Genomic DNA, 24,191 nt, shown 5'->3' on the forward strand with positions numbered 1-24,191 from the left:
ATATCACCATCAATCTCATCAGAATACTTTTGGAAAGCAATGGTGGATATAAGTTTTCTAAAATTCTAATTTTTTGTTCAAAAGCTTGAGTTTTATTATTAGCAATTTTATTGTTGAATTTTATTATGGCCTGTCTGTTGTTTTCCTTGAAATAACAGAATCTCCTTTTTTGAGAAAATGTCTCTCAAAACCCAAGCTGAAATAATATTTTTTTGTCAGTCATCCTTTGAAGTAAAAATGATATTCCACTAAAGTGGTTAATTCACTTCATGACTTAGTCACATGAGGGTTTTTTCTCAGGCAGTCTGTAGGAATGCTCATGTATACTTCCCATTTCATCACTTGAAATATTAAAAAGACATATTCAAGGATTAAGATGTAGTAAAATTTTCACTGCTTCATCATAGACATTCTTTTTATTTTTGAGACAGGACCTTGTTCTGTCACCCAGGCTGGAGTGCAGTAGCATGATCACAGCTCACTGTAGCCTCAACCTTCTGGGCTCAATCAATCCTCCTGCCTCAGCCTGCCAAGTAGCTGGGACTACAAGCATGCAACCACCATGTCCAGCTAAGTTTTGTATTTTTAGTAGAGATAGGATTTCACCATGTTGGCCAGGCTGGTCTCAAACTCTTGACCTCAGGTGATCTGCCCACCTTGGCCTCCCAAAATGCTGGGATTACAGGCATCAGTCACTGTGCCCGGCCCTCCCTTCCTTTTTACACCTTTAAACCTTTCCTGTGCATAGTAGTCATACCATGACTACTAGTAGTTTGGTGTTACTGCCTTTATTTGTGCTAAAGTACCAGCATTTTTACCCACCATTGTATCTGCACCCTTAAAGCAAATGTCACCATGTTAGTATTCCTGTCAAAATAGTTTGGAGCTGGGGGTCTGAGGGCCACACTTTGGGAACCGTTGAAATAGGTACTTAAACCTACTATATATCATATCTTTTCATCTACAAGATTTTTAAAAACTTTATTTCAGTTAATGTTTTTGTAATTTTTAAAATATGGTTTTGAGGGGTTTCAGTCCAAAGCAACAACACGTATTTTATTTTGCTTATGCTGAAGTTTACTAGACAAATACTAACCTAATAGAATGAGGTCCTAAATCTAGTTGCAGTTTCTTTAGCCACAAACAAACAAACAAACAAAACATCCAAAACTAAAAATGTAAAAATGGTCCATATGTTGTATTCCCAATGTATGCTGAAGAATTTGGAGAAGAAAATGCAGTACTCAGTAAGTGGTATTCTTTAAGAATAGGATTGGGCCAGGTGCGGTGGCTCACACCTGTAATCCCAGCACTTTGGGAGGCTGAGGCAGGTGGTTCACGAGATCAGGAGATCGAGACCACCCTGGCTAATATGGTGAAACCCCATCTCTACTAAAAATACAAAAAATTAGCCAGGCGTGTTGACAGGTGCCTGTAGTCCCAACTACTCCGGAGGCTGATGCAGGAGAATGGTGTGAACCCTGGAGGCAGAGCTTGTAGTGAACCAAGATCGCGCCACTGCATCCAGCCTGGGTGACAGAACAAGACTCCATTTCAAAAAAAAAAAAAAAAGAATAGGATTAATTCTGAAAAGTTTCTTTTAGCCTGTAAAGAGATTTGGGACACTGTAAGAGATGAATGAGAATCGTAACATAAATCATTATTGAAGAGATATACTGATAATGATGTCCTCCTTCAATACAAATTGTTTTTCTTTTCTTTTCTTTTCTTTTCTTTTTTTTTTTTTTTGAGATGGAGTCTTGCTCTGTCTCCAGGCTGGAGTGCAGTGGCACATCTCAGCTCACTGAAACCTCTGCCTCCTGGGTTCAAGCGATTCCCCTCTCTCAGCCTCCTGAGTAGCTGGGACTACAGGCATGTGCCACCACACCTGGCTAATTGTTTTTATTTTGGTAGAGAAGTGGTTTCACCATGTTGGCCAGGATGTCTTGATCTCCTAACCTCGTGATCCACCCACCTTGGACTCCCAAAGTGCCGGGATTACAGGCATGAGCCACCGCGCCCGGCCAACTTGTTTTTCTGGTTTTCCATGGTTTTCATGGATTTCCGTGACTTGAACCTAGTTCTTCGAAGCTAATATATAATAATAATGGCTTTTCTCCAATTTATAATGGAAAATCCTACAACAGAGTAAATGTCTATTAGCAGGTGAAAGCACATAATGCTTAGTTCATTAGCTTTTCAAAAAAAAATCACATGTAATTGTGTTACAAAAATATATGTATGGTAATGGCATTTACTTGGTATTACTTGGTTTGTGTGGTAGAATAAAATGTTAGAATTTTATGCTGTTTGAATTAGTTATCTATTGCTCTGTAACAAATTTAGCAGCTTAAAACAACAAACATTATCTCACAGTTTCTGTGGGTCAGAATTCTGTGCAGTTTACCTTGGGTTCACTGGCTTGGTCTCTCACCAGGCAGTGAAGGTGTTGATGGCGGCTGTGATCATCCCAAGGCAGGATAGGGAGAGAATCTGTCTCCAAGCTCACACTGGCAGGATTCACCTCAGAGGCTGTTGGACTGGGCCTCCGTTTCTAGGTGGCTATTGGTCAGAGGCCTTTTACAATACCTTGCCATGTGGGCCTCTCCATAGGGCACCTCATCACATGGCAACTGGCTTCCATCACAGGGAGCAATGGAAAGAGCAGGAGAAGGGTGACCAAGGCAGGCATCGTAGTCTCCTTGTAGCCTCACCTCAGAAGTGATGTTATTACTTTTGCTGTATTCTCTTTGTTAGAAGTGAGTCATTAGGTCCAGGGGTGGAATTTTACAAGGGTGTGAATGGCAGGAGGTGAGGGTGATCAGGGCCATTTAGAGGCTGCCTACCAGTGTTGAAGAAAATTGTTGACTTCTATGAGCTGTAGCAGCAGACAGTGCTATGCAAGGAGGATGGCTGTTTCAGAAGTCCAGCTCCTCACATGAATTTAATGTGTTGCCTTTTCCACCATACATTTTGTTTCAATCCATGGTCATCTTGCCATTTAGTGGTGTGGTTTAATTGCATATTTGGGTTAGTCTGTATGTAATGTTTAACATAGGTGTCTCTGTGTTAAACAGGAATCCTCTTCATTTTCTTTACCAATATGGTTTGTGGACTATGATGAGCCAAATCTGACATCAGTTCTGGAATGTCTAGAAGATACTAAGAACAACAATTCGGTGAGGAAAGAAGCCAAGCTATTTTCTCTTTTCCTCATGAACATTATAGTTAGAAATTAAATGTTAAGATATAATATGATAAAAACAAAAGCATGATTAATGACTATAATATTAGAGGAATTAAAGTCTGGGTATTTTAAGTCCTCCAAATCTTACTTACTACCTGGATTCTCTTTATTATTTCCCACATGTATAACCTTAGTTTAGATTAGGAATTCAGGATCTCTTTTTCCCTGAATTCTAACCATTAAGCCAAGCAGGCATTTTGGGTAGTGACCACTAGCCAAGGTGGGAAGTAGAAAAAAGACCAAGGTGGAAGTGAAGGGAGAGATGGGAAGAATGACACCAGAACTAGTGGGAGAGAATTACCTTTTCTTTCAAGCATCTGTAAGTCTGCAGTAAAAGTCAAAGGTATTCAAATAGAAAGCTTTGTTTTTGTTTTTAGTACATAAAGAAATATAACTTTCCATGTTGGAAAAATTTTAAAAATCTTTTTTTATTATAAAACTCATAAGCAACCATTGTTGCAAAAATTAGTAAAGTACAGAAAAAAAAGAAAAAAATTGAAGTCTCCCATAATTTCTCTACCTAATATAACCACTATTGACAGTTGAAACGATGGCCATTTTTTGACCAGTATATATTTTTTCTTTGCTAGCAAAATACATAACCCCTATATATATGTTTAAATAGTTGAGGTCATATTCACTATAGTTTTATTTATTTATTTATTTTTTGAGACAGAGTCTCACTCTGTCGCCCAGGCTGGAGTGCAGTGGTGTGATCTCGGCTGATTGCAAGCTCCACCTCCCGGGTTCACACCATTCTCCTGTCTCAGCCTCCCCAGTAGCTGGGACTACAGGCGCCCGCCACCATGCCCGGCTAATTTTTTGTATTTTTAGTAGAGATGGGATTTCACCGTGTTAGCCAGGATGGTCTCGATCTCCTGACCTCATGATCTGCCCGCCGTGGCTTCCCAAAGTGCTGGGATTACAGGCATGAGCCACTGCTCCCAGCCCTTTTATATTCTTTTAAAAAGTATTTACTGTATTTTCCCATGATGTCATAGTCTTTATAGAAAAATAATCATTATTTTCAGTTGACATGATTGTTTACCTAAAAATATCCAAAGAACCAACTGAAAAAAAACAATTTTTAAGATTACTGGTTAAAAGCTCTTTTATATAAAAATCAATAGCCTTCCCCAATGTTAGCTATAATCACATAGAAGATACAGTGATGAAGTATTTTTTCAGGTATTTCAGCAAAAATTAAATACCTAGGAATAAACTTAGATGTGCAGGACTTTTATCAAGGACAGGACAAAATTTTGCTGAGTGGAATGAAAGATTTGCATTCTATGTTCCTAGATGAGCAGATTTCATGTTATAAATATGTTAGTTATCACCATGTCTTCATATTAATTTATAAATGTAATTTCTGCTGGGCACAGTGGCTCATACCTGTAATCTGAACAGTTTGGGAAGCTGAGGTGGGTAGATGACAATCAGCTGGGTGTCTGTGGCACACACTTGTTGTTCCAACTACTCCTGAGGCTGAGGCGGGAAGATCACTTGAGCCTGGGAGGCAGAGGTTGCAGTGAGCTGAGATCATGCCTCTGAACTCCAGCCTAGGTGACAGAGTGAGACCCTGTCTCCAAAAAAAAAAGAAAAAAGAAAAAAAACTGTGTGTGTGTATATATATAATATATATATGCTTTTTATATTTTATATATATTTATATATATAAATTGTGTATGCATATATATATACACACACACACAAATTTCAGTACAAATTCCAGCAGATTTATTTTGGCACTTGACAAAATGATGCTAAAGTTTGTTTAGAAGAGTAGATAAAAATAATAAAGCATAGACTCTTTCAACCAGATATTAAATAAAATATTGTGGACTAGCCCTGGGCCAGACAGATAAAGGCAATGGAAGTTTAGAACCAGAGTCATGCAAATGAGAATTTAGTATAAGGAAAAGGTGGTGTTTTCACTTAGTAGTGAAAAGACAGATTATTCTGTAAATTGTTTTGGGAGAACTGGCCATTTGAGTAAGGTTGAACCTTAACTCCAATTTTTGTCAAAATAAGTTGTAGTTGGTTTAAACACATCTATTCTTAAAAATTAGAACACAAGAACATCGGTTTGAAGATATTTTAAGAGTTAAGGCTGAGGCTGGCAGTTGTTCACGCCTGTAATCTCAGCACTTTGCAAGGCCAAAGTGGGAGGATTGCTTGAGCCCAGGAGTTTGAGATCAGCCTGGGCAACATAGCAAGACTCTCTCTCTCTCTCTCTCTAGATATAGATATACATATAAATACACATATACAGATACAAAAAAAGAGTTAAGTTTTGTATGGAGAGCCATGAAGATAAGAGATGAAAATTAAAGGCTTGATGGACACATGTTTACATCTCCATCAAGGAGGTTGATGGGAAAGACTGATAGACATAGCTCCATTACTGCTACCTCCTTTTAGGAAGCTGCTTCTGAATATCTAAAGATAACAGTTTTATAATAGCAGAAATGAGTTATTTTTCAGTGCCTAAAACATTACATAAAATACATACATACATACATAAACATGTTCAAAAGTTAAATGAAGTAGGATATAAAATTGGGCCTAGTGTTTAAAAAAGTAAATATATTTACATGAAGGAGAAAACAACTCACCTCCCACTCTTAGAGCCTCTGCCAGTTTATCATAGCCTAGTTTCTTGAGAGAATAAGCTACATGTCTTCACCTTTTTTCACTGAGCTCATTATAATCTGGATTCTGCCTTCATCGTTGCACTAAAATTTATCTCCTAGTTGCCAAATCCAGTGGCTCCCCTCTTAGTCCCCAAATTGACCCCTCTGCAGTATTTTGATACTGTTGATTGTTCCCTTGTTGAGACATTCCTCTGTTCTTAATGTCCACCAGTAAAGAGTTGGTTAAATAAAAATTATAGTGTACAGTTTTATAATAGAATATTCTGTTGTAGACCAAAAAAATGCAGCCAGTCTTTCCATAAGAGCATGTGCAAACTTCTAAGATGTATTAAGTAAAAAAGTAAGGCATAAAATATTGTATATAATCTGACCCCTTTAGTATACAGTGTAAAAAAATCTATGTCTGTGCTTGTTTATACTTACTTTTTTCTCCCCTGGTGGATACAGGAAACTGTGAATAGTAGAACACAATTAAAAAAGACTGTGTGGCTTCTGTGCCAGGACCTGTGACAATTGGGTATAAAAGACAAAAAAGGCATGTCCCTGTCCTCTGGGAAGGGACATGATAGTCGAATGGGACTTCTATCAGATTCTTTTCTCCTGTTTTGATCTTATCACCCTGTCTTGGTCTCCTCCGAGCTCTTCTTCCTTGGCCTACTTCTTTCTTCTCTTCTCATTCTGTGCTTTCTCTGAGTAATCTTTGACTCCCATTACTTAAGTCATGACCTGTGTCCCAGGGATTCCTAAATCCGTATTCATCTCCAGAGTTTCAAACCCATATATCTGTCTGCATATCATATATGTTAGGGAATCTCACTTGGAGTGACATGGGTGTTCAAAATGAAGATATTTAAATTTTCGTGTATCCACCTCCTAGCACTCTATCAGCCCCATCATGTGTTCCATCAATAATTCTCCTTGTCATTGTGAGTGGGACAAAATGAAATAATCAAACTAGTCACCCATGCCTAAACCTGGGAACTGTCTTAGCATTCTTTTATATGCTACTGTTCTCTGATCCCCCCAAACTAGTAAATTTCTAAGACCTGTCCTTCTGAATGTTTCTTACTATTTTCCCTGTGATCTCAGTTTCTTCTTCCCATCCCTCAAATGCTTTGTCTGTGTGTGTTGTGGAGGAAGAGAGTAAAATTGAAATTCATGGAACATGTATTACCCTTTCTTTCTTTCTTTCTTTCTTTCTTTCTTTCTTTCTTTCTTTCTTTCTTTCTTTCCTTTCTTTTTTTTTTTTTTTTTAAGATGAAGTCTCACTCTTGTCGCCTAGGCTGGAGTGCAATGATGCAATCTTGGCTTACTGCAACCTCCATCTCCCAGGTTCAAATGATTCTCCTGCCTCAGCCTCCTGAGTAGCTGGGATTACAGGCACCTGCCACCACACCTGGGTAATTTTTGTATTTTTAGTAGAGATGAGGTTTCATCATGTTGGCCAGGCTGGTCTCAAACTCCTGACCTCAGGTGATCCACTCGCCTTGGCCTCCCAAATTGCTGGGATTACAGGTGTGAGCCAGTGCACCCGGCCACTACCCTGTCTTTCTTGTTGCTTGCTATGACTCCACTACTCTGCTGCCTCTCTCCCCCTGCAGCAGGATAATTTAGGAATCAGAGAGACTGAGGGGTTGAGGAGGATATATATTATTATTTAGGTGCACCAGCCCAGTCAAATTAACATCTAAAGGACTGAGCCCTGAACAAAGAGTCAGGTTACCTTTTATGCGTTTTGCGGGGGGGGAGATCTGTGCAGGGGGAAGCATATTACAGAAGCAAGAAACAAAGACAGTTATTCAATTGAGACATGCATTACATTATTTCTTACTTTTCAAAGAAAAACATGTTTTATGACTTGAGTTTATCTGTCTAGTGACCTTGCAGCTGCACAGCTAGAGAATCAGGGTCTTCACAATGCCTGGGAGAGGAGGAGAGATAAGTCTCACCAGCCTCAGAAAAACAGGCAGTTAATTTATAAAGGACTCCACCTCTTTTTCTTTCTTAGGGAGAATTGGTGTTTTTTTTTACATACAACTGAGTTTTTGCTTACACATTCTTTTATTATTATTATACTTTAAGTTCTACATGTGCATAATGTGCAGGTTAGTTACGTATGTATACATGTGCCATGTTGGTGTGCTGCACCCGTTAACTCGTCATTTACATTAGGTATATCTCCTAATGCCATCCCTCCCCCCTCCCCCCACCCCACGACAGGCCCCGGTGTGTGATGTTCCCCATCCTGTGTCCAGGTGTTCTCATTGTTCAATTCCCACCTGTGAGTGAGAACATGCGGTGTTTGGTTTTCTGTCCTTGCAATAGTTTGCTCAGAATGATGGTTTCCAGCTTCATCCATGTCCCTACAAAGGATATGAACTCATCCTTTTTTTATGGCCGCATAGTATTCCATGGTGTATATGTGCTACATTTTCTTAATCCAGTCCATCACTGATGGACATTTGGGTTGGTTGCGAATAGTGCCACAATAAACATACGTGTGCATGTGTCCTTATACCAGCATGATTTATAATCCTTTGGGTATATACCCAGTAATGGGATGGCTGGGTCAAATGGTATTTCTAGTTCTAGATCCTTGAGGAATCGCCACACTGTCTTCCACAATGGTTGAACTAGTTTACAGTCCCATCAACAGTGTAAAAGTTTTCCTATTTCTCCACATCCTCTCCAGCACCTGTTGTTTCCTGACTTTTTAATGATTGCCATTCTAACTGGTATGAGATGGTATCTCATTGTGGTTTTGATTTGCATTCCTCTGATGGCCAGTGATGATGAGCATTTTTTCATGTGTCTGTTGGCTGCATAGATGTCTTCTTTTGAGAAGTCTCTGTTCATATCCTTTGCCCACTTTTTGATGGGTTATTTGATTTTTTCTTGTAAATTTGTTTAAGTTCTTTGTAGATTCTGGATATTAGCCCTTTGTCAGATGGGCAGATTGCAAAAATTTTCTCCCATTCTGTAGGTTGCCTGTTCACTCTGATGGTAGTTTCACATTCTTTAATTTCTTTTAATTCCTGTTTCACCCCAGCACTCCTGTAGCCCCTTCTGTGCCAGAGGTCAGAGTGTCCAGGTCTGTGTCCAGATCACCCTGCCTCATCTTCACTATGTACTTAGCACAAAACAGAGCACATTGGGTGCATAACGAATCCACACTGGGGCTTGGCTTCCTTTTAAGCATGAGGATTTTTGGTGGATCGTAATTTACGGTTCAACCTTCCTGTTTCCACTTGCTTCATTGTTCACTTTGGGAAGGCTTATTCTTTGCTTCATTAACCCATTCTAATCCTATGTCTTCTTTCTTTGTCCTTTGTAAACCTGCTTCTTTCTCTTCATCTCTTTTCTTGGTCAGAGACACCCAGAAAATTGTTCCTGACCAAGTGAAGTGAGTTGCCTTATTAGATCCAATTTGAGTCACCTTATACATTGAAAAACATTTTAAACAATGAAAACCACACTTGTGCACATAGTTTACCTTGCTTGCTTCCTTAAAGTAAATATGCTTACAACACTATTTGGACTTAAACGTAGACATTTACAGTTATTCTTTGCAGTTTCCCAGTGAATTATTATTTTTTAGACAGACACTTAAGAGCCTACTAAGTATCAAGTGTTTTACAGGTTTCATTTAATCTTTACTATTCTGGGAAAGTTTTCATTTCTTTGTTTTACAGATGAGTAGACTCAAACTCAAGGAATTAGATATGATATCCAAGGTCATCTAGATTTCCAGGCTCTGTCTGCTGGATCACATTTGCTTTTGTACTTTTAACTGACTATGACTGGAATATAAAATTTTATAATCCATGTGTAACAACACTGCCTGTGTGTGGTAATTTTTTTTTTGGTAGCCTCATTGATGCATTAATATTCTCTTGTTTGAAATTGTAAGTTTCTAAGAAAACAAGGTAGCAATGAGAAATTGGACAAGGTCTGGAACTTCATTCCTCTGCCTTTATTGTTGTCATTCCATTAGGTATCAGTTGTAGTGATTATACCCCAAGCCATAGTAACTTTCTTAAACTAGAGGCTCCTAAAAATATTTTAAAGAGTTTTTTTTTAAAATCTCTTACGCTGCAGTTGAGCAGTAACGAACTTTTTTATTTCCTACTGGATTGATTGCAGTAGTCATACCATTATTGATGTCTTCTAAGGGCTCTTTAACATAATGCTTATTTACTGAAATGTGTTTTGTAGCTTCATCAGCAATTGAAGTGGTTGATATGTGGACTCTTCAGACTACATAACCTTCCTAAGCACCTGGATGTTGAGATGCCAGATCAACCACTACCCATGAGTTAGGTAAGGTAAAAATTCTCTAGTGTTCAAGAGCTAAAATAAATTGTCTCAAACAAAAGTCAAACTAGGATGATTTTTTTTTATTATTCAACTTACTTAGAAGTTAGTTTTTCTGTTCCTATTGAATTGTTTTGTTTGTTCTGTTTTAGATACTAAAAAAAACCTTTTCATTCTTTGGAGCTGCTGGTATTTAGTATGACAGGCAAACAATTGCCCTTTTCCCTAACACCAGCTTTTTGTTGTGAATATTCCTGGGGTCCATAAATGTTCTTGCTTCTTTCATTGCTTGTCTTTGCTCATTGAATTACCTTCACCTAGAAATGCCATCTCCTTAAGTCTGTCTATGCTTCTTAAGGACTCACCCAAATGTTATCTCCTGCAAGCAACAGAAATCTCCACTAGCTCACCACCACCCCTAACTTCTTCCTGGATTTACCTATTTAGGCATCAGTTATTGACTTTTTAGTATAATACATGAGAATTTAGCTCTCATACCACCCACTTTGCCTTCCTCAGATATTATCTTTAGTCATATAAGTAATCACTAATTATCATTAGGACTTCATAAAGCCAAGTTTTCTAGAATATTTAGGATAGGATATTTCTTTTCTTGGTGCTGCTTTTTGTTTTGCAGTGTCTTCCTCATAATAGTAATTTTTAATTTAAAAAATTCTGTTGTAGCCCTTTCTGTGAGATCTCCTTCTCTTCCAAAGCCTTTGGCTCCTCTGTGCCCATTTTGGCAGGTTGTTCTTCGGGTTGGCTGTGCACATGTCATCTTGAGGTTTTTCTCATCTGCTCGCCTAGAGTAGATCCATTGTTTCCTGGATCCCATGTCATCTTTCTTGGTTTTCCCTTTGTCATTTTACCTGACTATGTCCTCAAGTAAAACCCAAAGAAAGCATAGAGTGGTATATTTTCTGATCTCCAGCTTCTGAAAAAATACAATCCAGTGTTTGAGTTTTGGAACCAGTCTGAGATAGGTTTGAATCTTGGTTCTACTACTTATTAGCTGTATGCCCTTGGGCTGATTCCCTAATTGCTCTATGCATCAATTTTCCATTTGCAAAATGGGGGAACCAATAATAGTATTAGTACCTATGTTTCTAGGGAGCTATGAGGATTAAATGAGTTGGTACATGTAAACCATTTAGAAGAGTGCCTGGTGCTTAGCACATCTCCATCACTATTCACTTTTGTCATAGTCTACCCTCACACTTGATTGATAGTTTGGTTGATTATGTATTTCTAGCTTGAGGATAATTTTACCTTAGAATTTCAAAGTCTGTGCTGTTGTCTTCTAACCAGTCATGGTGGTGAAGCCTCATGTCATCCTGAGTTTCACTCATTTATGCATGACTTTCTCTCTGGAAGCTTTTAGGAGTTTGTCTTTTCCTTGGTGAGCTGAAATAGCACAACATTGTACTTAGTGTGTGTATTTTTTCATTCACTGTGCTGGGTACACCGAATGGATAGGCCTATGGATCGGCTCTTTCGAAGTTGGAATCTTGAATCTTGTCATATTTTTGTTAACTTTCTCCTTTCCATTTTATTTGTTCATTTTGAAGTGTCTGTTAATTGGATTTTAGTCCTCTTGTTTGAGTCTTGTATGTCACATTATTTCTAATTTTTTTAAATTTTAAGTTCTGGAATATTTTTCTTATCTTTTGACTGTTAGGAAATTTTATTTGGACAGTCATAACTTTAAGTTTTGTTTTGGTTATTGTTGCTTAACCAGTTTTCCCAAAACTTAATGGCATAAAACTACATATTTGTCTATCTGTCACTACTGTTTGGGTTAACTGGGGATAGCTGGACAGTTTTTCTGCTGGTCTCATTTGGCATCTCTCACTGCGTGGTTAGATGGTGTCAGGGACTGGTCATCTGGATGCTCAGCTACAGTGGAGTGTCTGAGATGGCTTCTTCACCCACAGATCTGCTGCCTTGGTGTTTCTTCATGTGGCCTTCCTCTCTGCATAGCATCTCATCCTCTCAGGCCTCTTCATGTGGCTTCTCTTTCTCCTAGAAGATAGTCAGTACTTATTTTGGCTTCCAGAAGCACAGAAGTGGAGCTGCCAGGTGTTCTTAAGGCTTAGACCTGGAACAGGTCCAGTGTCATTTCTACCAAATTCTGTAGGTTAAAGTGAGTCTTGAGGCCAACCCAGATTCACTGTGGGATGGGCCTGTCCAAGGACATGATGACAGGAGGTGTGGCTCATTGGGGACCAACTCCCAAGATGAACCCTGAGTTCTAAGAACTTTTTCTTCTCTGATTATTCCTTATTCATATTCTATTTTTGTTTTATTCTTGTAATATATTCACAAGTGTCTTTATGAAGTGATTTTGATACTGTTTTGTCTTCTCCCTAGCATCTCTTTGTTCTTTAAAAAATTTTTTTCTTAGTTTATTTTGGTCTTATTTTTCTTTTTAAAACCTTTCCTCAAATATCTATTCTATGTTGCTTATCATTTGTAGTCTTTTTTTTTTTGAGACGGAGTTTCACTCTTGTTGCCCAGGATGGAGTGCAATGGCATGATCTCAGCTCACTGCAAACTTTGCCTCCTGAGTTCAAGTGATTCTCCTGCCTCAGCCTCCTGAGTAGCTGGGATTACAGGCATGTGCCACCACGCCCAGCTAATTTTTGTATTTTTAGTAGAAAAGGGGTTTCTCCATGTTGGTCAGGCTGGTTTCAAATTCCCAACCTCAGGTGATCCGCCCACCTCAGCCTCCCAAAGTGCTGGGATTAAAGGCATGAGCCACCGTGCCCAGCCTATATTCTTTTTCTTTTTTTTAATTCCCTTTTTTGTTCATGCATATTTGAGAGAGGTACAAAAAGACTGGGAGGCTGGGTGTGGTGGCTCACACTTATAATCTCAGTGCTTTGGGAGACTGACATGGGAGGATCACTTGAGCCTGGGAGCTCAAGACTAGTTTGGGCAACATAGTGAGACCCCATCTTTACAAAAAATAAATAAAAAAAATAGCCAGGTGTGGTGACACCCATCTGTAGTCCCAGCTACTTGGGAGGCTGAGGCAGGAGGATCCCTTGAGCCTGGGATGTTGAGGCTGAAGTGAGCTGTGATCATCCTGCTGCATTCTTGCATTCCAGCCTGGGTGAAAGAGCAAGACCCTGTCTCAAAAATAAATAAATAAATAAATAAAATAAATACAAATAACAAATAAAAATTAAAAATTGATTGGGAGTTCTTTACGGCCAAGACTTGGCAACTGATAGCTTTTAGGGGGAATGTATGCTGATTCCTAATTGTCATCCTCTACCCCTCTATCTTATCTCCCGGTGCAATCATAAATGATGGCTGGAACTACTCCATTCCTCTGGAGGTGAAATCTACATTCTCTTGTCTGAGGTAGATATGTTTGCTTGGGTTCTGCTTAAGGAGATGGGGGAGAGCAGTGTGTTTCAGGGCCTGGAAAATGTGTTCTCTGTATAGGCTTTTGGTTAATCTCTGTTTTCAGTCTTGCCTATCAGTCCCACTCTCAGGGGTACCTGGTGTCTGAGTCTAGAACCTTTCCAGGTTGCTGTGGGACAAATTAGCTTCCTTCTTATTGGTATCCCCCTGACCTCCACTTTTGTTTGCTTGCTCCATTAATTAACCATTTTCCATTTACTGTCATTGTCTAATGGAGGTGAATTCTCTTCTGTGGGTAACCCCATTTCTTTTTTTTGTAATTGTGTGTTTATATATTGTTTATTCTTCACTGTATTTCTAGTGGAGCCTCAGGACAAAGAGCAGATGGTGGAAATATGTGTTCAGTGTTCAGTTTTTTTCTGTAAGACATCTGCAACTTGTGTTTTTCACTGAATATCACATGGACTTAATGCATATAGAGCTACCTTGTTTTTCATGATTGTGCCTACAATTCTATGGCGAAGTATAATTTGTGAATTACCTGATGAAATTTTCCCAATTTTGAATCATCCTTGCATTCCTATAATAAACACTGTTAGAATGGCTATGGTAATATTTTATTTTTGCATTTTTACTTCTGTATAAAATAAGATTATAGTTTTGTTTGTTTCTTTTAAGGCTCTTATTTCATTTCAGTATCAAGGGCATGCAGGGCTAACTCGGGAAGCTTTACATCTTTTTCCTAAGACCTAGGATGTAGATCTAGTTTACACAGTAGTTTTCAACTGCAGGAATGTTTTGCCTCCCATGGGACATTTGGAAATATCTGGAGACATTTTTGTGGTCACAACTGGTCACGGTCGGGAGGTCTTATTGGCATTCCGTGGGTAGAGGGGATGTTACTAAATGTCCCACAACACACCAGGAGAACCCTCACAAAGAATTGTCTGGCCCAAGATATCAGTATTACTGAGGCTGACAAACCCTGGTTTAAATAAATGTCCAATTTGGAGGATGAGTCTTTGTCTTTTTCCTTCTTCTGCGTATTGGTCTCCAGATTTTCCGTTTCTTCAGTTAGTTTTCGTAACTGTAGATTCTTTAAAGAAATGAACACTTCTCCCATACTTGTAAGGTGTTGTAAAGATGTGTAAAGTTTTCACTTTTTGCATCATATTCACATGTGGCTATATGCCCTTTTCTCTTCAAAGGTTTCTTTATCTTGATCACTTATCAGAGGCGTGACTGTTTTATTATCTTAGTCTTTTGAAAGAATCCTCTTTAGTTTTATTTTTTAAATTTAGTGAGTTTTTTTTCACATTTTCCTTATGTTTTAATTATTTCCCCTTTTTGTTTATTTTGCTTTTTCTAGTTTAGTAGATCAGTGTAATTTAAATTGCTTTTTAAACAAACATGTAAGGGTATATATTTTCTTTGGGTGCTGTCTGACTTTATTGAACAAGTTTTAAAATCTATTTTCTAAATAGTTTGTATTTTCCAAGTCATTTTATTGCATCCTCTGTTCACATTGCTCTTGCTATTAAAACTTTTTATTGGCCTGGCATGGTGGCTTATGCCTGTAATCCCAGCACTTTGGGAGGCCAAGGCAGGTGGATCACCTGAGGTCAGGATTTCGAGACCAGCCTGACCAACATGGAGACAGCCCGTCTCTACTAAAAATACAAAAATTAGCCAGGCGTGATGGCGCATGCCTCTAATCCCAGCTACTCAGGAGGCTGAGGCAGGAGAATCACTTGAACCCGGGAAACAGAGCTTGCAGTGAGCTGAGATCATGCCACTGCACTCCAGCCAGGGCAAGAAGAGCGAAACTCTGCCTCAAAAAAAAAAAAAAAAACCTTTTTATTGTGAGATATGACATGTATTGAAATTATGTAAAACATAAGCTTAGTGTAACATATAGTTAGAGTGAGTAATTGGGAACCAACACCTAGCCAGCACTGAGGTGAAGAGAAGGCACGTTGCTTGCACTACAGAAACCTTCTGCAGGCTGCTTCCTGATCACCATGCCTCTGTACGCTCATCTTGCCTTATGTTTCTCTAGTGTTATCACTCATATATGCATCCTTCAACAATACAGTGTAGTGTTGCCTATTATTTGGACTTTTGAAAATCATAGTATATGTATTTTTTCATATCTTTTTTGTGCTCAACATTGTGTGTGAAATTTGTTCCTATTGTGTGTAGCTATAGTTCTTTTGCATTGCTGTATTTACTCCATTGTTTGAATATACCATACCATTTATCCCCTTGACTAGATACAGACATGTGGGTTGTTTCCAGTGTTATTAGGAACAGTGATTGCTGCTGTGGTCATTCTTGTCTGTATTTCATGGTACCCTTGTGCCAGCATTTCTCTGGGGCACATTCTTAGGAGTTGGATGACTGAGGCATGAGGATCAATTTCTTCTTTTACCCAGGAGTTATCTAGAAAAAAAAAACATTTAAAAAGCATTTTCAGGTGGCTTTTGAGTTATTTTTAGTGCATCAGTATGGTCAGAGAATATGGCCTGTGACCTTTCAGCGAGATTATCAGCAATCATTTAGACTTCACTATTGGTGTTACTGTTGCCTTTGCTTATTGCTACTTCTTGTATTATGTCTCCTGCTCCCTGCCCCACAAGTATATCCCTAAATAATATCCTGGCTTGTTTTTTTGTTTTTTTTTTTCCTAGAAATGGTTTGTGGGGATGTGTATGGAGTGTGTTCCATGAACTTGTTGTCTGTTATCATTTGTTCAACAAGTATTTGACTCTATATAAAGTACTCCATCCATATCAGTGTGGAGAATCCAGAGGCAAACATACACAGATATGCTTCCTGTCTTGAGGGAGCTAGATATAGAATTCTGAGGTCATAATTGAGTTTCTTTCCAGGTCTTTACACTTTTATGTTCTGATATTTATTGTTATAGATGAAAAGTCTGATGCCTATCTGATTCTTAGTTCTGATACTTAGTATGATTTTCTGTGTAACTGTAAAGTGTGGGGGTGTTATTTACTTATTTATTTATTTTTTGAGACGGAGTCTCGCTCTGTCACCCAGGCTGGAGTGTAGTGGCACGATCTTGGCTCACTGCAACCTCTACCTCTCAGGTTCAAATGATACTTGTGCCTCAGCCTCCTGAGTAGCTGGGACTACAGGCATGTGCCACCATGCCCAGCTAATTTTTTGTATTTTTAGTAGAGACAGGGTTTCACTGTGTTAGCCAGGATGGTCTCAATCTCCTGACCTTGTGATCCACCCGCGTCGACATCTCAAAGTGCCAGGATTACAGATGCGAGCCCCCTTAAATGCTTTGCTGAGTCATGTCCATTGTGCTCTGGACCTTCTATAAGTGGTTTTTTGTTTTGTTTTGTTTTGTTTTTGGTGTAGGGGTCTTATTTTTACCTCCTAGAATTGTCTTTTGCATAGTAATCTGTTTTGTATTTTGTGGATACAGTATCTTCTCAATTACTGCTAAAGATTCCAATTAGGTTTTAAAATTCTGCTTATTTCCTTCATTAGCAGTGCTTCAGGTCATTTGTGCTTCTTTGACTTGGCACCTTCCTTTCAGGTTGCTAGTTTTCTTCAACTTTCTGGTGATACATGGTTATCTGTTCATTTATAGATGAGGTATACCTTTGATCAGTATGAGTTGTTATGAGTGTCTTCAGAATTGTCACTCTTTTTTGCTGTGGCCTCCCCCTCCTTGTTGGCAGACCTGCGCTCTTCCTGTGGCATGAGGATGGGGAGGTGCTGGCCAGTGACCTTTCCAGATTTTGAGCTAAAAGGAAGAGGCAGAGTCTGTTATAAAATTTTGCTGCTGCATTGAGTTATATTAAAAAACATTCTGTCTTTTCTCTCTGGTTTTGACACTGATAGTAAGAGACCATCAAGACAGGCTTCTTATGAGCAGAGTGATCCTTACCAACTATAGTTGGGACAGTACAGTGAAGAATGTTTGATCCTTCAAACAAAAGTGGTCCCTCCATTATTTGGATTGTGTTTGTGGCTTTCTCAAGCCCAGCAGTCTGATTCCATCTGCTTTGTATCTTCTAGCATGTCCTTATAGTTTTGGTTCACTAAGGGTATTCTTTTTGTATTTGTTGTTTTGTTGCTGCTGCAGCCGACTTACTCTCTTTTATAAAATTCTGTCATCTCAGTGGCGTTTTAGAAAGAGGACCAGGTTACATCTTGAAATGAAATTAATCTTAGGATTTCACAGCCCTAACTCACTTTTTGTTTTGATTAAATTACTTCCCCTTTTTGACGGGGTAGGGGCTCAGCTTTCTCATGTGTAAAATGAAGGCTAGTAACTGGGCTAGTGGTGACAGACCCAGATGCATGTGAGAATCACCTCGGAGAGCTTTTGCAAAACAGATTCTTTGGGTAGGCTTTGAAATTAGCATTTCAAAAATGCTCTTTCAACCATTGATGCAACCAAATTCTTTGGGACTTTGAGGCTAGGTATATATTCTTTAGATACCCAGAATAATTGGCTTTGGAATATAACAATTTAGGGAAATGAAGAAGGTGTGAATTATGTTTTGGAAGCTGCTGCTTAGATACTGCTGAGATCTTTGTTGGTCTTCATTTCTGGATCCTAGTTTCTCGATCTTTTACATATTCTGGGTTCTAACCTGAACTGGCCTTTATGGTTAAAGATGCATTTATATACTGTGTCCTGGCCAGGAAGCTTGTCTTTTGAACTTTGCCCAAACTGGGTACAAAGTCCCCTCCTAAAAATTCATTAGATTCATTTCTGAACTTGATAATTGTAATTTGTGTTAATTGGTAAATTGTGTCTTGTAGAGAGATATTTGATAGTAAATTACATGTTTTTAAAAAGACAATTTGCTTTATAGTGAGGTGATAATCATTTCATAATTCTTAGTTTTGGGAAGTGTCTATTATAAGTAACACATCTGACCTCTTAAAATGTAAGGAAATTGAATTTATGTAATGATTCAGGCTTTTCAAAGTTAAAAAGGTAGCTGTTTTGGGGAACTGATAGTTTGGGATATTTATTTTAAACAAAACGAGTCTTTGATCTTATGCCCATAGCCATATAAGTAGAATGTTTTCTTACTTTAAATTAGATTATGTTTTAAAATTTTTTTCAGTTTTGCTTTATATTTGACTGATTGCTTTTCTTTATTCCTAAGGCATCCATTAAGTTGAATTGTTCAAAATTTTTTCATTTTTAAAAGCTGAGAACTGTTGTTTGTCAAATCAAAGTTGGATTTAAAAATGCACATTTTAATTTTAATAAGCTCTTTGGTAGTGGGACTGCAGTGACAGATGGTTGAGAGTTTGTCCCTAAAGCTATGACACCAGTCTTCTAAGGTGCATATTTGTTCTGTGTAGCCCTGGCAGATTCTTTCTCTATTTCAGAATGGGACAACAGAAGAAGTGACTTCAAAAGAAGAGGAAGAAGAAGAGATGGCTGAAGTAGGTATTTTATATACGAATAACATTTTGGCCAGGCGAGGTGGCTCATGCCTGTAACCCCAGCACTGTGGGAGGCCAAGGTGGGCAGATCACTTGAGGTCAGGAGTTTGAGACCAGCCTGGCCAACATGGTGAAAGTTTGTCTCTACTAAAAGTACAAAAATCAGCTGCATGTGGTGGTGGGTACCTGTAATCTCAGCTACTCAGGAGGCTGAGGCAGGAGAATCACTTGAACCCAGGAGGTGGAGGTTGCAGTGAGCCAAGATCGTGCCACTGCACTCCTGTCTGGGCGATAAGAGTGAGACTCTGTCTCAAAAAAAAAAAAATCATAAATATCTTCAGTTTTGAACATTTGAGTAATTCTCTAATCTCCTTTATAAATAACTATTAATATGGAATAATTGAAAGCACATCATATTTGGAATGGAATGTAATTTATAAATCCTGGCTTTATCTCTAACTCATGATATGCCTTTGAGCAAATTGTTTTATCTGAGTTCTTGGATTTGATTTTCTGGAAAACAAAAGTGCTTAACTTTTAGCACTAAAATTATATTTAATACTAATCAGTACTTAACCTGTATTTGGTCATTTTTTGGAAGAGAAACTACTGAGTTTAAAAATTTTTATGTTTACATAAAAGGAGAATTTGAGAATATTTTAGGGACTACTTGACAGAAGTAGTGAAACTGTCTCTTGCTGAAAAATCATTCAAAGAAATTTGTCTTAGTCTGTTTTATAGTGTTGTAACAGAATAACAGAGAGTGAGTAATTTATGAAGACCAGTCATTTATTTTCTGACAGTTCTGGAGTCTGGGAAATCCAAGATGAAAATATCAACATTTGATGTCTCAGGACCTTCTTGTTTCATCCTCACATGGTAGCAGGTAGAAGGGCAGGAGAGCAAGCTGGTCCAATGTGTGAAGCCTCATTCATAAGGGCCTTAATCCCATGAAGGAGAAAGGAGCCTTCTTGGCCTAATCACCTCTTAAAAGTCCTACCTCTTAATATCATCACATTGGCAACACTTGAATTTTGGAGGGAATACATTCAAACAGTAACAAATTTAGTAGAGCAAATTCCAAAGACATTGAGCCTAGGCCAGTTGTCAGTCGCGGGTATAATTTTAGATGTTTTCTGGCTCTGAAGTTTGCATTTAAATTTAAACTTTGGAACAAAGATCTGTGACTCTGCATTGACCAAATAGAATGTATGTGAATTCCATGGTGTTGATTGTTTTAAAAGATTTTTTTCTGTTTGAGGTCTTATAATTAATTTAGGCTTTCATTTTCTTGGTTTGGAAATTATTAATCTAAAATATACTTTAGAGTGCCTCAGAGCTAAAAAAAAAAAAAAAAAAAAAAAAAAAAAAAGGTAGTGTTGTAGGCTTGTTTTTGTTTGTTTTTTGAGACAGGGTTTCACTGTCACCCAGGCTGGAGTGCAGTAGAGCCGGCATGGCTCACTGTAACCTTGAACTCCTGGGTTCAAGCGATCCTCCTGAGTAGCTGGGACTACAGGCTAGTGCCCCACATCCAGCTAGTTTTTAAAAATTTTTTGTAGAGTTTGAGTCTCGCTCTCTTGCCCAGGCTGGTCTTGAACTCCTGGCCTCAAGTGATCCACCACCTCAGCCTCCCAAAATGTGGGATTACAGGTGTGTGCCACTGTGCCTGGCTGTAGGCTTGTTTTATGAGTCTGGGAGTAAAATACTTCTTAAAATTGTCCAATTAGAATGAAAGCCTGTTTTAATGTTTTTATGCAGTTTAGCTTAGGTGGAATAAACTGCATGAAAACATAAAACCTTTTCCATGGGTCAGGCAGCCATTGTACTAAAGTTCATGAACGCTTTCATTTTCCCTTCACTAGATAATAAACAAGGGACCACAACTTTGAGGGAAATCTAGAAAGGTAGGAGACTGGACTTTGGAGTTGTCAGATTAGGACAGGTGAAAAGCTGATATTCTAGGCTCCTAAAATAACGTGGGAACAGGCCCAGAGCAACTTTGGACATGGTGTGTTTGGGTGCACTGGATGCTTTTCTTTTGAGAAGGAAGGTTGATGTGTTGAAGTCATGGAAAGCAAGATTGTCCAGAAAAGGCAGATGGATAGAAGTCTTGAATTTGAGACAGGCATGTTTCTATTTGGTGTGTTTGTTGATAAGAAGGCCTTAAGCAGGGAATTGTGTGCTGAGAATATTGTTTTAGAAAGATATGTTGAATTCTGTTTGCGATGTGCTGATTAATACTTAGGTGGAGAAGTTTTGCGGATGGGAACATGACTGAGGTTGAAGGTACAGGTGGAAATACAGGCCAAAGACATTTGTGAGCATTGTGGGGAAAACAAGTGTAGGATGGAAGATCAGGGCTGAAAGGTGCACACAGAGAGAAGGGAGCTCCATGAAGTACGTGGGCAGAGTTTGAGTGAAGGTAGTCAGTAATCTGGTCTAGAAATCGGTGAGTTAGCCGGCTTGGGGAAAAAAATCGAGATAAATATAAACTACCCCTTTTGAGGTTTTGGCAACTGAAGTAGAAAAATAAGGTAATTGAAAAAAGTTAGGATTTAAACAATTCTGCATATGTTTGTATATATGTAAGAACAGATAGTATGGGAAGGGAGGGAGCAGAATGATGTGAATAAAGATGTTGTTCTGCGGGGTATTATTCAAATTCTTTTGAAATTATTATTAGTTTTTGAGATAGGGTCACTGTCACCCAGGCTGGAGTGCAGTGGCATGATCATAGCTTACTGCAGCCTCAAACTCCTGGGCACAAACGATCCTTCTATTTCAGCCTCCTGAGCACCTGAGATCAAATTCTTTTTCTAACTTATTTTGAAATTATTAACACAATAGATACTTACTACATAAAACCATAAACTTGGAAATTAGGGGAAAGCACCAAATGTCTCCAGAGATAAAAACTAAAATTAATTGAAATTAACATTTCAATATAAGTTCTTCTGGTCTTTTTCTGTGCTTATTTCAGCAAAATTGAAATTCTTTCTATTCCTTTGTGTAATCCATTTTTCATTTCAAAGTTTTTTGATACAGGAGAAATTATGCTGTGTTGGTATTTCAGTGGCCTCTTAATAGTTCATGGAATTGAGTTAACTGTTTTGCTATTTTTGCACATGCAGATTTTGTGTTTGTTTTTGTGGTTGCAAGGTTGAAATAGGTATCCTTATGCCTAAATTTGTGTTTACATCTTAGACTAGTTTCTTGTAATACAGTTCTAGAAGTTGAATTTCTGGAACAAACTATGAACAGTTAAGGGTCTTGACACCTGCTGCTAAACTGTTTCAAAGGTTCCTCTTAAGAGGAGATTTAAAAGATGGCTTGGCCGGGCGTGGTGTCTCACGCCGGTAATCCCGGCACTTTGGGAGGCTGAGGTGGGCAGATCACTTGACATCAGAAGTTTGAGACCAGCCTGGCTAACATGGTGAAACCCTGTCTCTACTAAAAATACAAAGAAATTAGCTGGGCGTGGCAGTGTACGTCTGTTATCCCAGCTACTCAGGAGACTGAGGCATGAGAATCACTTGAGCCTGGGAGGCAGAGGTTGCAGTGAGCAGAGATCACCCCACTATACTCCTGCCTGAGTGACAAACTGAGACTCTATCTTAAAAAAATAAAATAAAATAAATTAAAGAAGTAAATAAATAAATGATGGCTTATTTCATAATAGTTGTGACTTTGTAAAGCTTTTAAATCTGCTTTCCCCAGAGTCTAGCTTTTAAATAAAATACAGGATATAAAAGGTGGGAGCCTCTTGAATGGAATGTGGGGGCTTTTTCTCTCTCCCCATAGGATAGATATATTCTGTTTCCTGTCCCCCACCGAGTCAAGAATAATTTAAGTTTGGGCATAAGAAACTGCTGAAGCAAAGTGGGTTGAATCGGCTAATATTTTTCTTCTTTTTGCAGGATATAGAAGACTTAGATCACTATGAGATGAAAGAAGAGCCTACTAGTGAGAAGAAGTTGGAGGATGAAGGAACTGAAAAAGAAAATTGGGCAATATTAGAGAAAATTAGGAAGACTGAAAGGCAAGGCCATTAAATGTGTAAGTGTGTATAAATATCTGGACGTTTTGGTTAAGTAATTATAGTTAATACCAGGCAATTCATGAACATGCCGATGTCAGCTGCTCTCCTCCTCCATTCCTGCCTTAGTGGTGGATTCAGTCATGTGTTTATTGGTTTTGAGACAGGGTCTTGCTCTGTCGCCTGGGCTAGAGTGCAGTGGCACAATCATAGTGCACTGTAGCCTTTATCTCCCAGGCTCCAGCAGTCCTCCTGGCTCAGCCTCCCAAGTGTCTCAGACTATAGGCCTGTGCCACCACACCAGGCTAATTTTTTTGATTTTTAGTAGAGATGAGGCCTATGTTGACCATGCTGGTATTGAACACCTGAGTTCAAGCAGTCCTGCTACCTTGGCCTGCCCAAGTGCTGGGATTACAGACATGAGCCACCATGACTAGCCATGCTCATATGCTTTGTTGCCCAAGGTTATCTTTCTCATCTATGAATAGCCACGTTTTACCCTGCTCATCTGCTCTTCACATCCTCGAACCACCTGCTGATCCCTGTATATGCCCCTTTCCAGCTTGTCTATGCTGTGTTCTCTGCTTACCTTCCTTCTGTGGCATCTGTATATTCAAATTCATTCTCTCCTACAAAACACAACTCAAATTATTTCTCCTTCATGAAGCTGACTTTGATCCATCCTGCTCTGGCCAAACTAAAAGTATTGTTTCTCTTTTGACTTAACATCTCTTTTATGTGAAGTGGCAGGATGGGAAAGGAACACTGAGTCTGGTGACAGACACACCTTTTATGGTTTCACTTTGCTTAACTCTAAAATATGGATAGATATTTTGGATGGTTGCTATGAAAAATAAATTAAAATGATGCATGTAAACACATAAAATGCCTAGACAGAGTAGGGAAACTTCAAATGATTTTCTGAACACTTACTGCTTCCTGCCTTGTATTAGAGCTATTTACCAACTCCACAATATCCGAGGACCAGTTACTTTGTCTTGGGCACAGGTTCTCCAAAACAGGGAATGAATTGTTAGACAAGTAGATGCCAAATGTTGAAATCAGATAGATAACTCTCCCTCCTTCAGTCTAATTTATATATTAATTTAATGGGTAA

General features: G+C 38.6%; 1 pseudogene; it reads left to right on the top strand.

Annotated features, from left to right (window-relative positions):
- Nucleotides 1–1,207: 1,207 nt before the first annotated feature.
- LOC109023369 (ubiquitin-conjugating enzyme E2 Q2-like) overlaps nucleotides 1,208–24,191 on the top strand; it is a 31,765-nt pseudogene continuing 8,781 nt past the window's right edge.

Source organism: Gorilla gorilla, chromosome 16 (assembly GCF_029281585.2).
Source record: "Gorilla gorilla gorilla isolate KB3781 chromosome 16, NHGRI_mGorGor1-v2.1_pri, whole genome shotgun sequence".
Taxonomy (NCBI): domain Eukaryota; kingdom Metazoa; phylum Chordata; class Mammalia; order Primates; family Hominidae; genus Gorilla; species Gorilla gorilla.